Source organism: Dendropsophus ebraccatus, chromosome 7 (genome assembly GCF_027789765.1).
Source record: "Dendropsophus ebraccatus isolate aDenEbr1 chromosome 7, aDenEbr1.pat, whole genome shotgun sequence".
NCBI classification, from domain to species: Eukaryota; Metazoa; Chordata; class Amphibia; order Anura; family Hylidae; genus Dendropsophus; species Dendropsophus ebraccatus.
In genome coordinates, this window is record NC_091460.1 from 79,617,424 (window position 1) to 79,636,457 (window position 19,034).

The 19,034-nt window shown below is 43.8% G+C and overlaps 1 pseudogene; it reads left to right on the top strand.

Moving 5' to 3' along the window:
* LOC138796567 (large ribosomal subunit protein uL5-like) overlaps positions 1-19,034 on the top strand; it is a 165,479-nt pseudogene that overhangs the window by 54,086 nt on the left and 92,359 nt on the right.

A 19,034-nucleotide genomic window follows, 5' to 3' on the forward strand; every position in this document is an offset into this window, starting at 1 on the left:
ATATTGGCCGGTCCAGCATGCCTCCACACTCCTCTCGTTACTGGCCTCTCTGCCTCTAATTCATCCCCACTGAGCACATTGACAGACAGAAAGCAGTGACTACACACTGAAAGGGAGCCACCCAGATAACTTCCTCCCACCTCTGGCTGCTCCGCGCCCTGGGATTAAAACTTCATTTTCTCCAGTATAAAGTCTGTTCTGCTGCAGCCACAGCCAGTATGTACGACGGGCTTCACAGGACCTTTATACAGTACTTCAGGGAACCATATCAGCCCAATTGGTCTGATTGTGTCCCTTTAAATAAGTAATTGAAAGTGAAGTTTTAAGTCAGGTCCCTAAGGGGGCTCCACTCCTCAGCCACTACCTCCAACAGGTCTAGCCTGATAGATCATAATAAGGCTAAACTGTTGGTGTTAGCAGGTGGCTGGGAAGTGGATCCCAAGCTACAGTATATCTCGTGATCACAGTGGGTGTAGTGTCCCAGTCCAGGTGCGCCTCTACCTCTATATTCCACCTGTCAAATAATATATCTGTCAGCCGTCACACTTTGGGCTGAAGGCAGCTGTTTGCACTTTCACCAATTGGTGTCTCACTCTCTCTACCTACTATCATTTCACAGCTGGAGAAATGTAAATGGTTAGTGTGTTCTTGATTCTGTATTTTATTGTCCAATCAGTTGCTTGGGTGCCTCACAGTCTACCACCTATCAAACACTTAAGCCCCCTTCACATGTCCTTGTCAGTTTTTACTGTCAGGAAATCCTGATCAGGAGGCCTCAAATGTCATCAGGAAAGTATCAGGATTTCCTGACAGTAATCCATTTTTACCTTCAGGAAACCATCAGGAAAAACCTTCAGGATTTCCTGATGGAAGAAGTAAAAATAGGACATGATGGGGGATGTAGTTCTGCAAACTTGATGGCCACAGCTTGCAGAAGTACAACTCCCATCATGCCAGTCTGACATGTCATGTCATGATGGGAGTTGTACATCATGCCCTGCTGACAGGTCATGATGGGAGTTGTACTTCTGCAACCTGGATGGCCACAGGCTGCAGAAGTACAACTCCCATCATGTCCGGCTGACAGGTCATGATGGGAGTTGTACTTCTGCAGCCTGTGGCCATCTAGGTTGCAGAAGTAAAACTCCCATCATGACCTGTCAGCAGGGCATGATGGGGGTTATACTTCTGCAACCTAGATGGCCACAGGCTGCCGAAATACAACTCCCATCATCACCTGTCAGCAGGGCATGATGGGGGTTATACTTCTGCAACCTGGATGGCCACAGGCTGCAGAAGTACAACTCCCATCATGACCTGTCAGCCGGGCATGATGGGAGTTGTACTTCTGCAAGCTGTGACCATCCAGTTTGCAGAACTACATCTCCCATCATGACCTGTCAGATGGGCATGATGGCAGTTGTACTTCTGGAGCCTGTGGCCATCTAGGTCGCACACCTGAGGTCCGGGGGGGTCCATCGGTTTATGGGCGGGGCCGAACGCCTGAGGTCCGGGGGGGGGGGGTCCAAAGGGTGCCAGGCGGGGCCGCACACTTGAGGTCCAGGGGGTGGGCATGGCACCGAGTGCCGCTAGGTGAGGGGGCCGTCAACCTGAGGTCCAGGGTGGTGGGGAATTCGTCGGGTGCTGCTGAGCGAGGGGGCCGAGCGGGGGCCGCCAACCTGAGGCCAGGGCAGGTGCGGAGGCAGCAGCAGCAGGACCCAGTGCACACCAGGACGCGTGGCACCAGGGAGCAGGAGAATGGGGGAACCGGGTGCAGGGTGAGTTGTGGGGAAGAGGGGTATAGGCGGTGGGGGGTGCGTAGGCAGTCCGGAATCCCGGCCACTTTCCTGATGTACATCAGGAAAGTGCCTGTGATTCTGGCGCTCCCGTAGACTTCTATGGGGGCATCCGGGCCGGAATTCCGGACAAAAATAGGACATGTCCTATTTTTTCCGGATCATTTTTCCGGAACGGACACCCTTCTGGAGAAATCCGGAAGGGTGTCCGTGCCTAATTAAAGTGTATGGGTCCGGAAAACCGTCCGGATTTCCTGATAGGAAATCTGGGTGGTTTTTCCGTACGTGTGAAGAGGGCCTTAGACTTCTCCTTTACAAGCACTTTCCCCACCAATAGGAGGTTAGTCCCAGTCACCCCTATTCTTCTATTTCCTCTGTGTTTGTGTGTGTGTGGGGGGGGGTGGGGGGGGTGGGGGGGTTCTTTCTTTCTTGTGTTCTAGTTCGAGTTGGAGAGAGAGGAGATAGTTGTTGAAGGTTTTGTGATAACAAGTATGCAGTGCTAAACCCATAGGTGGGTAGCTATCACCAGTGGTAACCATACTATATCTAGGCAGGATAATCCAGGAAAAGGATCTGTTTGCAATGGAGCACAGTGCCTGTAAGTCAACAAACTCAACTGATTCCTGCTTGACCTACTAAGGAAACCTTAACGGTTAGCTACATCCAGGCAAATTTAAACCCTCTGTGTTGTCTATTAAGGATAAAGACATTTTTTTTTGTGGTTGTCTTTTGCACATTTCACTCTGTAAGCTGTATTGCACTGAAGATCCCTAAGTAAATTATTCTTTTGGTACCTGCACCTATACACACCTGGTTCTACCTTTTCAAAATTTACACAAACAAGCAAAAGAGGCCTCAGTGACAAGGAAAATGATCTCAAGAAAATAAGAAGTGGTCTATGAACACCAAAAGTGCCCCAAAATTAGTGTTACAATTAGTATTACCTATTTGTAAGCATTATGAAAATCTCAATTCATGATGAATCACTGTTTACAGTTCTTGTTCAAATTTGTCCGTGCAGTGAAATATGCACAATTTCAGGTCTCCTACTGTAATGTAGAGTCAAACAGGAGTTGTTTGTGCCACACTCTGGCACACCTCACCATTCTTTCCCCTCCCTCCTCTTCATGAATAACCCTGCTCGATCAGCTGTCAGCCAGTGTCTCTGATTGCAGATCAGTCCTCTGTAGGCAGGTTATGTCTGAAAGAAACACTTAGATATAGCTGAATCCAAATGTGTTGGAGCTGTGATCTAGGGGTAACTCACCTGTCTACAGACCTTCTTTTTTAATTCCTCCTCCTTAGCCCTATAATCTGTTTTCATTTTTGTGATAATCCCAAAATATTTCTCCCTTATTATCGCTTTAAGTGTGTCCCAAGTAATGTGAACAGAAGCTGAACCCCTATTAATATCCCATAGATCCTTAATTTCCTTTCCTATCTCCTCTATTTCCCCTACCAGTTTTATCCAGTGTGCATTAAGCTTAAACGAGTAAGTGAACCTTTCTTTGGTAGTGCATATCTTCACCATTATCGGATTGTGATCTGATAGACTTCTAGTTAAGTGCCCTACCCCGCCATAATTGTGTTATCTAGTGCCATGTCAATTCTAGAAAAAAATGTTTTTAGTTTTATTCCAGCAAGTGAACTCCCTTTTATCTGGGTACCTTGTTCTCCATGAGTCTAACAAACCATATTTATTAATTATAAACTCAAAATGTGACTTGTCACTACCACCAAAAGTGCACCCTTCCCTCTTCCTATCCTTCTCTTCATTTAGTACCATATTGTAATCCCCCACAGCTAATACAGGGCAACTAGGATACTCTTTCATAAAATTAAATAAATTATTCATAACTTCCCTAATTAAAGGGAGGAGGAATATATATTGCCGCAATAATACATTCTAATCCATCCATTGTACACCGAAGGAAAACAAACCTCCCCAATTTATCAGTACTTATATTCAACAGAGTCCAATTGATATTTCTGTGTACCATAACCACTACCCCTCTGGAATAGTTTGAGTAGCAAGAACTATATTGGCTAGACCAGCGCCTTCCCATGATCTTATACAGTGTTTCACCAATCAAATGTGTCTCCAAGAGACAAACTACTGCGGGTAGATGATGTTGTAGATAGTGAAAGACTGCCACCCTCTTCATTCTATCTCCTAATCCCCTCACGTTCCAGGCTATAACCTTAAAGGGACTCTGTACCCACAATCTGTCCCCCCCCAAACCCCTTGTACCTTTGGATAGCTGCTTTTAATCCAAGATCTGTCCTGGGGTCCGTTCGGCAGGTGATGCAGTTATTGTCCTAAAAAACAACTTTTAATCCAGCAGCGCAGTGTCTAACGGCCGGGGCTTACATTTGTATATGCATTAGGCTGGCACCACCTCTCCGTCCTTCCTCCCCACCCTCCTCATCATTAGGAATGATCCAGGAACATTTACTGCTGTTTGAGCTTTGCACAGGTGTATTAACGATCCAGCCCATGTTCATTATGCACACAGGAAGCAATCTGCCTGGAGCATTCCTAATGATGAAGAGGGCGGGGAGGATGCACATACAAATGTAAGCCCCAGCCGTTAGACACAGAGCTGCCGGATTAAAAATTTGTTTTTATGACAATAACTGCATCCCCTGCCGAACGTACCCCAGGACCCCCCAGGATCTTGGATTAAAAGCAGCTATCCGAAGGTACAAGTGGTTTGGGGGGGGGGGGTGTCTGATTGTGGGTACAGAGTCGCTTTAACAGACATGCGCTAGAAAAAAAAAAAAACTCCCCTCTGCCGGTCCCACCCCCTTACCCTCCCTTCCCACCCCTTACATGACTCCAGAAACATCTCCCAGAGTCCCTCAACTTGAAAAAAAGAACACTGCTTCTCTTATTACATCATAAAAACATATACTCATAGATCTTTTTGTTCAAGCCATTTAGTTGCTTCCCCCAGAGAATCAAAGAACCAGGACTTCCCCTCCACTTTAATCCTCAATTTTTCCGGGAAAATGAGGGAATACTTAATACTTTGTTGTCTTTTTTTTACCGACATAAACTCACTCCTTTTTTTTCTGCGTATCAACCGAGTAATCAGGATAAATGGAGAGTCTAGCATTAGTACAGTACAAATCCTCTTTCTAAACAGAAATTAGGGGAGAATTTTTCCTTGCCAAATGTATCAAAGATCCATTTGGTGAGCCATGTGTGAATATTATTGCCCTCTTCCCCCTCCAGCAGGCCCACTAATCTTAAATTACACCTCCTAGATCTGTCCTCCAAATCCACTAATTTCTTTTTCAAATCCTGATTCTCTTTCACAACTTCCGTAACTTTCTTTCTCATCTTGCCCGTCTTATCTTCCAAGTTACTGACACGCAGCTCTACTTCCTTAAACTTGTTCATATCACTCCTAAGAAGAGAGATGTCTACTCCAATAGTCCCTACTTGGGAGGAAAGGTCACCAATAGCACTATCACATTTCTTTATAGCAGATAATACCTCGGCTAACCAGCTAGGCTGTTCAGTAGCCCCTGCCCCCACGAAGCTTGATTCTCTACTGTCATCATCACCTTTCCCAGTTTTTGCCGATTTAGTGCTAGGATTCGTGACGCAAATATTTTGTCTATCTTCCCACCACCTTTGGGGTCTTTCCCCTCTTTATGAGCTGGGTTGAGTTTGACTGGCATTTTGAAAAAAAAAGAAAAAGAAACAAAAATATAACAAAACAAATTCACCAGAAAAAGAAATATAACCACCAGACAGATATTGTTTTATACAGATCCGCTAGAATAAATTAATTTTGTGATAGGTAAACCGACTCCACCACGTCCCTCCAAGGGTCAAGGAAGGAACAGGATTATTACCCACAGCAACATTGGTAGATTAATTACTATAGACATTCATGCGGTAGATTCTAAAGGAATCACGTTTGTTAGCAAAAGAAAAAAAACTTTACCACACTCTGAACATAGATCGGCCAATTTAGGTCAATTAAGAGTGGTGGCTTCAGAAATATGATGATAACTGGCTCTATTGAGCTCTACAAAGATCAGGACAGGCAATCATGCACCAGATTCTCCCAGGCATCACATTTGTTCCTCAATTCTTTCCCACACTCTTACCATAGACCAGCAAGATTTTACATTTAAACCAGTTGAGCCACGTTGGTGGATTAGAACCTATGGGTAGTCATGCGATAGATTCTGACAGGAATCACATTTGTTAGCAACAAACCTTTCCCACACTCTGAACAAAGGACAACAAGATTTACATTTAGATCAATTAAGAGTGTTGACTTCAGTAATATAGTGATAACTAGCTCTATTGAGCTCTACGCAAATCAAGACAGCCAGTTATGCAACAGAGTGTGCCAAGCGACACATTTGTTCTTCAAACCTTTCCCACACTCTGACCATAGACCCGCAAGATTTGCATTTAGGTCAATTGGGGTAGTGGCTGTAGAAATATGGTAATATGCTTTAGAGACTCAGTCCTGAAGAAGGAAAAAAAATCATTTTCCACATTCTGAACAACAGCGGGATGAGAAAAAGAGGCCACGGCCATCAAATTTAAGGCAGCACAGTTGGCGGGTATATAGTTTCAGTTTGCTGCTTAAAGTGCGTCAACCAATGTTTTAGAGCTTACAACTCAGCAGGCAGACAACCCCCAAACCTATGAGGGGTTACCGTCCTCCAGTTTGCACCTGATCTTCCTGCACTCTCCAACGGGGGTTCTTCCCGCAACTGTGGGACCACTCTCACTGGTCCCCAGTTCCGATACTCCGCAGGGCCATCCAGATCTTTCCCCCGAAAAGCAAATGGGTACCTTAGTCTTCCATGCCTGCACAAAATCTTTCAGTGTTCTCCGGTGGCCGCTCTCTCAGACCTCCGGTCTCACTCTCACTGGTTTGGAGTACAAGAGCTCTGCATGGCCGACCAATTCCTCCACCTGAGGAGCCAAACGGATCAAACTCCTTTGCTGGTCTTCTCCGAGTCTTTTTCCTGCCCTCAGGGAGAAGATCTTTCCAGACCTCCGGTTCCACTCTCACTGGCCAGCACAATATCTCACCGACCAGCTCCCCCATCCAGGGAGCAACCAGGGCCACCATTGTCTGTCCTCCGGCACCTCACTCCCAGCTTCACACAGCTGCTCGGCATTGCACCGCCAACGAGATGCCACGAGTCACGTGGTCAGCTGACCTCATTCCCAGGACTCCAGCAACCACCTCCACAGCAGACCATGGCCCTTCAACTCACGTCTCACTCCAGGGGAATAGAGAACTAGGGCCCGCTCACAGCAGGCTTTCAGGCTTTCAGCAATCAGGATAATTGAGAAGCAGTGCACGACGTGTGTCTTAGCTCCACCTCATCCTCCCTCCCCCACTTGTCTACAGACCTACTAGCAGTTCAAATGCCCTGATGGAAATGAAATAAAGCATTTTAAGGCTATGTTCCCTCACAGTATTTATGCTCAGTATTTTGCAACCGAAACCAGGAGTGGGTTAAAAACACAGAAAGGCTATGATCACAAACTGTTGAAATTTAATGGATGGACACCATTTAATGGCAAATAATTGCTGTTATTTTAAAAGAACTGCCGTCAGTTGCCAAATGGTGACCATCCACTAAATTTCAACAAGGATTTGACCAACAAATGAACTACTGGCAGGTCCCTAGACAGGAAAGTTACCCCTAGACCACAGCTCAAACACATTTGGGCTCAGAGATTAAACTATATCTGAGTGTTTCTTTCAAACACAACCAGCCTACAGAGGACTGATCTGCAATCAGAGACACTGGCTGACAGCTGAGGGAGCAGGAGGCCAGGCATCATTGATTATTCATGAAGAAGGGGGAGGAGGAAGGAGTGGTGAGGCATGCCAGAGTGTGGCAAAACAACTCCTGTTTGACTCTTCATTACAGTAGAATTGTCCATAATCCACTGCACGGACATATTACCAAAAGGTATCGTGCTCACTAGGGGACTGCCAGCTACAGCACATTGTCAGCACCTTAGGTAAATGACCACCTATCTATTACCTATCTATTGATTTTTACCTATGCCTAAAATGTTAGGTTTGATGTCACAAAGAAGGTTTAACAAGATGGATATTACATATTTATTGTTTTCCTCTTCATGTAAATTATGTGTTTCTTTACCACCCATTCTCTTTGTGGATTCTCTCAGAGTAGTCAATAAAATGCAAAATAAAATAAAAAAAACTACAATTGACTTTAAATGTTACTGTTTTTAAACATATTTCCCTGAACAAGAAGACTGTTTAAAATCTTCCAAAAACTTTCAAATACATTGTAGATATTGCTTGCGGTGCTATGCTTTACTTGTATTGCTGAGCTTCCCTGGCCAACTTTATTAAAGTTATAAATCACATGGTTTATGCTCATTGGGCTCGCAGAACAGTGCTTACACAGCACTACAGTAAGTCTTCTTTTATCATTTACACGAAGGGTTGAATAATAATGATGTCATAAGGAACAGAAGAGTGGCCTTAATCTCAGTTAGGTCATTTCTATTTCTACAAAGGATTTTACTGGGATCTAAAGTACTGTGTAATCAGAACCACTGTAATTGCACGTCTCTTAAAATTCCAATTGTCTCCAGCAATATAGGAACAGAGAAATGTAATGCTGGACATAATCCAAAGCAATTGCTTTTTCCTTAGATCAGTCTTGGGTAGCATAAAAGAACAATCTGAAACACTGCAAAGATTGATATAATTAAATCTGTTTTACTGCCATTTACTATAGTGCACAGTTAATGTAAATTGTTCTTCTTGTGTTTTATTGGCAGTCAAACTGTCACCTGTGAACAAATAGAAGTCACATTCTGAGCGTATTCTGTTATTTATTTTGTTTGTGTTTACTTGAAATTTAAAGTAAACACGTGCTTTTTAGTTTTTGTATGTGTGTATAAGCTTTCTTATACTTAAGAGGAAGAAAAATATAAAGTGGTGATCAAGAGCCTCCTCAAAAGACTCAGCTGCAGATTGTATTGGTAAAATAGTTGACTTTACCTTCTATCTTCACGCAATACCTAAAAATCTTTAATGGTTTCAGTTCACTTATATGGGCAAAAAAGTTCAGTAGTTTTAATAACTTGGAACAGTTCAGTACTCTGGAACCCAACAAACAATGCTGAAAACAACTGAGACTTAAAGGGGAACTCAAGATTAAACATTAAAAGTTATATAGATGTGTCTATACAATGTATTACCATATCTGTACGGTTCTGCCACACTGGTAGATGATAGAAATCCAGGAAGTGAAGAAATATGGCATCTGTGCGGATCCACATTGTCTCCTGCTCCCACTGCTCTCCCACCTTAGGAGACAAATCTTCCATGACTCTGTCTCACATTGTGTGTGTTTGCTAGACACAGGCTGATGATGCAGAGAGGGAGCAGGGCGTGATTCACCATCTCAGACTGGACAGAAGCAGGTGTTTCAGCTTTGAAATTAGGGTTATGTTCACACATGTTGGAGTGTCATTGCAGTACTGCAGTATCTGCACAAAAATGATGCAGTAACACAATTAGATAATGCTAAACAGAAGAGAGGATAAGAGCCGGTACTGCCAATCCCACCTGCACAATAAACAAGGCATAAACAGTATATCCCATGTAAGATAGTATCGGATAATTTCCTTATTGTGGGAATCAACTTCAAAGATAAAAGATGCTTGATCATAATTAGAGATGAGCGAATCTCGAGCATGCTCGAGTCCATCCGAACCCGAACTTCCGGCATTTGATTAGCGGTGGCTGCTGAAGATGGTTAAAGCCCTAAGGCTATGTGGAAAACATGGATATAGTCATTGGCTGTATCCATGTTTTCCAGACAACCTTACAGCTTTATCCAAGTTCAGCAGCCGCCACTAATCAAATTGTTTGGGTTCAGATGGACTCGAAAGCGAACCCGGTTTGGTCATCTCTAATCATAATATGTGCGTGGAGATTTAATTTAAAAAGTTATTTGCTTTATTCCAATATCAGAAAATAAAGCGTGCTGTGCGGGTGGGACCACAATGAAAGTACTGCAAATAATTCAGTAACACAATGAAACTGCAATGTGTGAACACAGCCTAGATGTTCTGCAACAGCTTTGGGTGGGGAATAGGCAGAGTGGGGGGCTGTGATGGAACAGCTGAGGGAAAGCATTGCATTCTGGAACCTGTAGTACTGAGTATATCTGCTCAACCAGGAAATACAGAAACACAAAACAAAACAAAATCACGCAAAACAAATGGATTTTGGGTAGTTTCAAAACATGGATAGATAGGGGAGCCTGCTCAATCGGTCTGTGCAGGAGGATGGGTGCCTCTGTCTGTACTCTCCGGCCGCTGTCAGTGTTACACTCCAGCCGCCGGGGGGCTACTTTACATACTCGCAGTGGGATGTCAATCCTGCTGCTAGTATGTATTGTCAATAGGATTGAATGACACTGGATCCGCAGTGGATTTCGCTGCGAATTCGCAGCGTGAAATCTGCTGCAGATCCGGTAAGAGTGAAGGCACCCTAAATCAACAACTCCCATCCAGAACAGCGTTGAACTATTCAGTGCACACTTCGCCTAGACTAACCCAAAATACAACTGTGAGTGGCAATGTTTTCATTCCTTTATCAATTTTGATGCTTTATATACCTTGCTAGGCAATTGCATAATGATACCACCATCAACCATGGGTCTACCATAGCACACTAATGGACCCATAATGCAGTATGTCCACAGGATTCACATCCCAGTCCATTACCTCTCAAACCATAGTTACCCACAACTCACCAATATGTTACCTATTAAATAGGTCAATCACAGGTCTTCCAGAAACTACACATACACTATTCACACAAAGCCCTTTGACACTACATATTATTTAATTTGAACCTCATACCAATGTTGTGGCACAACATATCAGTATTACAAATCACACATACTGTAGGCTAGCATCAGATTGTTACTGGGCTAAAGCACTGGGCTCTGTTGGACAACCCCTTTGAGGCTGGGTTCACACTACGTATATTTCAGTCAGTATTGTGGTCCTCATATTGCAACCAAAACCAGGAGTGGATTGAAAACACAGAAAGGCTCTGTTCACACAATGGTGAAATTGAGTGGATAGCTGCCATTTAATGGCAAATATTTGCTGTTATTTTAAAACAACGGCTGTTGTATTAAAATGGCAGTTATTTACTGTTATATGGCGGCCATCCACTCAATTTCAACATTGTGTGGACAGAGCCTTTCTGTGTTTTTAATCCACTCCTGGTTTTGATTGCAATATGAGGACCACAATACTGACTGAAATATACTGTACGTAGTGTGAACCCAGCCTGAATTTTTGCTCTTTCTTTTTACCTATTCTGTATACAGTATTAGGCTATGTTCACACTACGTTAAAGTACGGCCATTGTTGCCATCAAGAACAACGGCCGTACTTTTTTGCGGGGTGGAACAATGCCTTATTTTCAATGGGATCCTGGCCGGAGCGTATACACATTATATACGCTCCGGCCAGGATCCGTGCGGCTCTGCAAATAACTGACATGTTAGTTTTCTGCGGCCACAATTCAATGAATTGCGGCCGTAGGAAACCCTGTCAGTTCACACAGTGAAGCGAGCAGCTCCGGCCGCTCGCTTCACTGTGTGCTATGGGAAGCTCTGGTGCGGGCGCGCAGTGATGCGCCTGCATCAGAGCTCTGCGTCCGGAAAGATCATCCGGCCAGTACTTAAGTACCAGCCGGGATGATCTGGTCAGAGACCGGCCGTTCCATGACCCAGCCGGGGTCACGGAACGGCCGGTTGTTCATGTTTTGTGATCATAGCCTTAAACACCATACAGATGTGTTAGTATCAGAGCATTACAACTATATACGTTTTTTGAACATGCTTTTCAAAACCATAAGATTGGTGACAAATTGATTTTATTTCTTTCACTAAATCTTTTGTGCTTTTAGTGTTCCCACTATCTTGGAGGTTTTGTTATCGAACAGTACTAAAGATGGCATGTATGGTGTTGTTGGTGGTGGTGGGAAGAACTAGCCTGGTACCCACTACTCACCACTTCCTGGGGATGTCTGACCACTTTTAGAACTAAAATACTTCAGTCACTGGATAATTTCTTTAGGCAGTTAAACATCTGTTTTTGCATGACAAAAGTCAGATGTTGAAGGAAAACACATAAATAGTGTTATATGCATGTTTGTATCTGAATAAACTGAAGTACAAAAACAATATTATTTTATTTGAATGTTTTTTATTATCTTTCCATCATAAAAAAAAACCTAAAATGTCTTTAAATCAGGATTTTATTGAACAGTATGTTTTTGTTTTCAATAATTTTTTCCCCTTTAACCCCTTAAGGACAGAGCCTGAAATGGTCTTAATGACAGAGACAAATTTTATGAATATGACCTGTGTCACTTTAGTCATTAATAACTTCGGGATGCTTTTACCTATCTGGCTGATTCTGAGATTGTTTTCTCGTGACATATTGTACTTCACATTTCTGGTAAAATGGAGTCGAAACTCATAACGAATCTTTATGAAAAACACCAAAATAACGTGAAAAATTGTGAAAAAAAGCATTTTTCCAACTTTGAAACCTTCCTGCTTATACAGAAAATGGTTATGCCACACAAATTATATATTAAATAGCATTAGCAACATGTCTACTTTATGGTGGCAGCATTTATTAAACTATATTTCATTTTTTTAGACAATAGAAAGCTTAAAACATTAGCAGCAATTTTCCAAATTTTCTGTAAAATTTCAAAATCAGATATTTTCAGGGACCTGTTCCGGTTTAAAGTGTATTTGAGGGGCCTGTATGTTAGAAAGCCCCAAAAAGCATGCCATTTCAGAAACTGCACCCCCAAAACTCTGCAATAGCACATCCAGAAAGTGTTTTAACCCTTTAGGGGAGTCACAGAAATAAAAGCTAAGTGTGTAAGAAATTTGAAAATTTTTATTTTCTGTGCAGAGATTTTATTGTAATCCAATATCTTTCATAATGATAAACCTATTAGCAGAGAAATGCACCCCAATATTGATTTCCCCGTTTCTGCAGTTTATATAAATACCCCATATGTGGCCCTATTGCGCTATTTGACGCAACCACAAGCCTCAGATATAAAGGAGCGCCTAGTGAATTTCAATGCCTCTGTTATATTTGGTTATTTTTGACCGTACCACTTCAGGTTGGCAGAGGCTCTGGGGTGCCAAAACATTAAAAACACCCCTAAAGGGACATCATTTAGAAAACGACACCCCTCAAGGAATGTAACAAGGTGTGCGGTGAGCATTTGAACCCCAAAGGTGCTTCACAGATTTTCAGAACAATGTGGTGTAAAAAAGGAAAAATTCTATTTTTTACACTAAAATGTTGTTCTAGCCTTCATTTTTCATTTTTACAAGGGGATAAAAGAAAAAAAAAACACCAAACGTGTAGCGAAGTTTCTCCCGAGTACAGAAATACCCCATATGTGGACATAAAGTGCCAAGCGGGCGCAGGACGAGCCTCCAAAGGGAAGGAGCGCCAATTGGCCTTTGCAAGCTGGATTTTACTGGAATAGATTTCAAGGGCCATGTCGCATTTACAGACCCCTCGTGCAGCCAAGACACTGGAAACCCCCCACAAGTGACCCTATTTTAGAAACTACGCCCCTCAAGGAATCTAACAAGGGATGCAGTGAGCATATGGACCCCACTGGTGACGGGCACAAATGTGGAACAATGTGACGTGAAAGGGAAAATTTTCATTTTTTCACTTTCTCGGCACAAATGTGGCCGTCATCAAGGGGTCCATATCCTCACTGCACCCCTTAATAGATTCCTTGAGGGGTGTAGTTTCCAGAATGGGGTCACTTGTGGGGGGTTTCCAGTGTTTTGGCAGCACGAGGGCTCTGTAAATGCGACATGGCTTTCATCATCCATTCTGGCCAAATCCAGCCTCCAAAATCCAAATGGCGCTCCTTCCCTTCGAAGGCTTGCTCTGCACCCACATGGCGCTTTATGTCCACATGTGGGGTATTTACGGACTCAGGGGAAATTGCTCTACACATTTTGTGTGTTTTTTTCTCTTTTAACCCCTTGTGAAAATGAAAAATTTAAGGCTAAACCAACATTATAGTGTAAAAAATGTAATATTTAATTTTCACGCCATATTGTTCCACATTTGTGCCCGTCACCAGTGGGGTCCATATTCTCAATAGACCACTTGTTACATTCCCTGAGGGGGGTAGTTTCCATAATGGGGTCAATCGTGGGGGGGTTAAACTGTCTTGGCAACACAGGGGCCTTTTAAATGCAACAAGGCCCTCGGAATCCATTCTGGCCAAATCCAGCCTCCAAAAACTAAATGGCGCTCCTTCCCTTTGGAGGCTTACCCTGCACCCACATGGCGCTTTATGTCCACATGTGGGGTATTTCCGTACTCAGGGGAAATTGCTCTACACATTTAGTGTTTTTTTTTATCTTTTAACCCCTTGTGAATATGAAAAAATCAAGACAAGATCAATGATTTAGTGTAAAAATTAAACATTTTTTACACTAAATGTTGGTCTAGCCTTGATTTTTTCCTTTTCCACAAGGGGTTAAAAAAGAAAGTGAACACAAAACGTGTAGGGTAGTTTCCCCTGAGTACGAAAATACCCTACATGTGGACATAATGTGCCATATTGGCACAGGGCAAGCCACCAAAGGGACAGAGCGCCATTTAGAGGCTGGAATGGAGGATGGAGGCCATGTCGCATTTACAAAGCTCCTGTGCTGCCAGGACAGTAGAAACCCCCCACACGTGACCCCATTATGGAAACTACACCCCATTATGGAATCTAACGAGGGGTGCAGTGAGCATATGGACCCCACTGGTGATGTACACATATGTAGAACATGTGCCGTGAAAATAAAAAATAAAAAATAAATGATTTTCACGCCACAAATGTGGCCGTCACCAGGGGGCCATATCCCTGCTGCCCCCCTTGTTAGATTCCTTATGGGGTGTAGTTTCCAGAATGGGGTCACTTGTGGGGGTTTTCTTCTTTCCCGGCAGCACAGAGGCTCTGTAATTGCATCATGGCATCCTCTAATGGGAATGGCGGCCATACCTACTTAGCTGGGGAAAAGGGACAATTCTAATTTATTTGGGGGTATTAGGCCAATTATTAGTTTATAAGGTTGGAAATGACAGGTGTCCATCAAATTCAACCTGTGTTGATCCAGAGGAAGGCAAAAAACCCTCGTGAGGCACACGACAGTAGCCTCATCACTGGGAAAAATTCCTTCCCGACTCCACAATGGCGATCAGAATAATCCCTGGATCAACGTGACCCCTGAAATAGGAATAAGGGACAGAATTTAGATAATGTAGAACTCCAATGACGTGTGGTACGCCTTGAAGCGATCCAGTATGCAGAGGCCGGGGTGATCAGGACAGGTGTCACACTGGAAAATGGTGTCCTTCCTGATCCCCCTGTTACGCCACACTGTGCACTTCTTCTGGGGTCTCCTGTTTTCCAGTGTGGGGGACGTCACCTGGAAAATGTTGCCCTGGTGCGATACGGGGTCCTTCATATCCAGAAGCGCTGGGTCCGCTCCATGGCTGCTAAATATTAGGGCTTTATTACTACTTCTGATATTTTCGGATTGTGCCGCAAGCTACAGTAGCTCGGGCAGCGAGAGACCAGAGGAGGGGGGTGCTGGTATAAAAGTTATCCCCGTACAGTTGGTAACCTTTATTTAGCAGTGGGAAGATCAGTTCCCGGACGATCTCCCCACTAACTCTAAGGACGGGAGGGGGGGAGAGGGTTCATCTGGGGGCATCTGGGGCTGGATTCGAGTGTCCCTTCCTTCATACACTGTAATGGTACATGTACACTGCGGAATGGCGAAGGATAACCCTTTGTGCATTCCGCAGCAGGCACCCGCCGGCGGACTGATGCAGGCGTGCGTCTCCGCTCGTGTCACACTCCATACTATGCACGGGCGGATTCCGCCCTCTGTCCAAAGAATGAACTTGTTCATTCTTTGGACGGACAACGGAATCCGCCCGTGCATAGGATGGAGTCTATGACACGGGCGGAGACGCACGCCTGCATCAGTACGCCGGCGGGTGCCAGCTGCGGAATGCACAAAGGGTTATCCTTCGCCATTCCGTAGTATGCACCTACCCTAAATCTGTAAGAGTACCCTGAGGTACTGTCACAGAGTTTGTAGAATTTCACGCCATACCGTGATCTCTTATTGGGACGGTACTGGCGGAAAAGACGTGTCTGGGGGTCAGCGTATACTACGCTACCCCCAGACACGTCACTGGATGATGATGATGATGAGGAGGAGGAGGATGAATGGAGGAAAGAAGGATCCCCCCATTCATTCTCACTGGCTGTTTCGGTGTTGGAGGCAATAATAGCATATGCGTCCGACGCCGAAAACACCCTGGGGGCCATCTTTATACGGGGACTAGTATATGGGGTATGTAAATGTTTATTGTAAAACTTTATTTCATGTAGTGTAGTGTAGTGTAGTGTTTTTTAAGTTTTTTTGACAGTAAGAAAATAATATCCCTACGCCAAGAAAGGAGCTGCTGATAAATGCCGCACTTATGTGCGGCACTTATCAGCAGACAGTGGCGGTAGGATATAGTGGGAAAAAACGCTCCTACGCCAAAAAGGAGGAGTTGCTGATCAGTGGCGCACTTACGTGCGATGCTGATCAGTACTCAGCGGCGTTAGGGTGCAAAAAAAAATTGAGAAGAAAAAAAAAAATCTTTTTAACCCAAAGCAACTGATCAGTGAATGATATTCACTGATCAGCCGCTAGGGGGCAGTAGAGAGAAGATTGCTGGAGATTACCGGGGCCCACCGAACACGAAGACCCGAGTGTTTCCGAAGATTTCCGACGCTGGACGAACAAACCCGGAAGCGACGCGAGGACGGCGCGGACCGAAGATCTTCGCTCCGGACGGCCAGATCAGGTGAGTATGGTACACCTGCACCACACACACCTGTTCTGCACTCTCAGCTACCAGCTATCTCGGACAGCACCAATCGCCATTGCTTTCCGGGCCACTGGGTCACCAATGACCCGGAAAGCTGTTTTCAGCTGCTATATGCTGATCTGTATTGATCAGCATATAGCAGCGATCGTCGGCACGGGAGGGGTTAATCACCCCCCGTGCCGACGAGCAGAGATGGCCTGCTATACATTATAGCAGGCCATCTTCCCCGACCGTGGAGTGTGAACACACAGCGATCGGGGAAACATCGGGTGTACGTATACGCCCGTTTGCGTTCAAGCCCACCCTGCGGGGGTGTATACATACGCCCGATGTCGTTAAGGGGTTAATATTTACAAAGAAATAAATACAGGGACAGAATGCAAAGAACATCACAGATTGTTTAGTTTTTTTCTGCTTTTCTATTGTGAATTCAGTGCTGCAGTCCAGACTTTATATCAAACGCTTTTGAATGGTCGTGTTAATGAGAATTCCTTTTCAATAAAAGGTTTTCTTCGCACAAAATAAGATTTTGTATAATGTTTATGCATTTCCGACTTTTCCATAGATTATAGTTTGTAGCCTCAGTTAAAATTTATTAATGCTTTTGAAATGTACGGTAAAAAATTTTTCCATACCATACTAGAAAACATTGCCTGCTCTGCTGGAGACTGCCACACAGAGTACTAGTGATGGAGAACCTGCCCCAATGCATTGTATAATATATTCTAATGCATTATAATACATAGTAGACTACGAGAGGCTCTGTGTATAAAATTAGCTTATTTGAATCCATTATATGGCTATGTATCATACTGTATCAAGTTTTTGTTTTGAACAGACCACTGTAAAAAAAAAAACACAGTAAAAAAGTCCTATCTACCCAAATGTGTTACAAATTAAAACATACACAAAAAAATAGCCCTCAAACATGCACCATAGATTAAAAAAAAAAAAGTTATACAGTGGTACCTTGGTTTAAGAGTAACTTGGATTGAGAGCGTTTTGCAAGAAGAGCTCACAGTTTTTCAAAATTGTAACTTGGTTTAACAGCATTGCTTTGGTTTAAAAGCTCCTTATACTGGGTGGGATGGCGAGTTAGGGAGGGGCATGGTTTGCATAGCGTGGTCTACAGAACTGTACTCTGACCCAGGAAGTCTCCCTCACCTTCTGAATCATAGCAGATTCACTTCAGGCTGGGGCTTGCATCAGGATACAGGACTGTGGAGGTAATCTCTTCACAGCGGTAACCCCTCTCTCCCCGGACAGAGAGTGCTGCATTTATGTGCCCACATCTGCTCTGCTCATTCCTTCATACTCCCTGCATTCTCTGTCAGCCCTTGTGTGTTCCATCCTCTCCCTTCCTGCTATAATGTGCCTGCACTCACACTCAGCTATACACACTGCAGCTATAATGTGCATGCACTAACACTCAGCTATACACACTGCTGCTATAATGTGCCTGCACTTACACTCAGCTATTCACACTGCTGTATAGAAAAGTTTCTGTCAATGTCCTCCTGCACAGCTCTGTGATTCTCACTTCCTGATTGGTCCATACTGAACACACACCCCTTCTCCACTGATGTCATGTGACCACACAGACCTCTGACAGCAGCCTTGCTTTTCTATTCTAGCCTGTTGTACTATGCAACTGCATTATGGGGATCTGGAGTTCTATCCTGTATATACAAACTGCTGTTGTGTTTTCAGGTTTGTGCACTTACTATACATTATACTCCACATGCTGATTGGTATACTCTACAGTAACATATAATATCACATATTCAGCTGTTTCTCTTTGTTTGTTTCATCTGTTCTACATGTTATTCAGAATTTATAAAAATATATATATATATTTTTTTGGGGCGTGGAACGAATTGTCTACATTTCAATGATTTCTTATGGGAAAATTTCACTTGGTTTGAGAGTGGATTTGGATTACAAGCACTGTCCCGGAACGAATTATGCTCGTAATCCAAGGCACCACTGTATGTGGGTCAGAATATGGCTAAGCAATAAAGATAAAATATAACATAATAAAACATAACAAAAACTTTATGCATTGAGTATCATGGACTTTATGTCGGTTTTACCAATGGTGTAGCTACCATAAAAGCAGACCACGCCACTGTCACAGGGCCTGTTCACTAAAGGGGACTGCAGGCCCAGACCGGCATCTAGCCCTTTAACTGTGAGTGTTTACGATGAACGCTCACACTTAA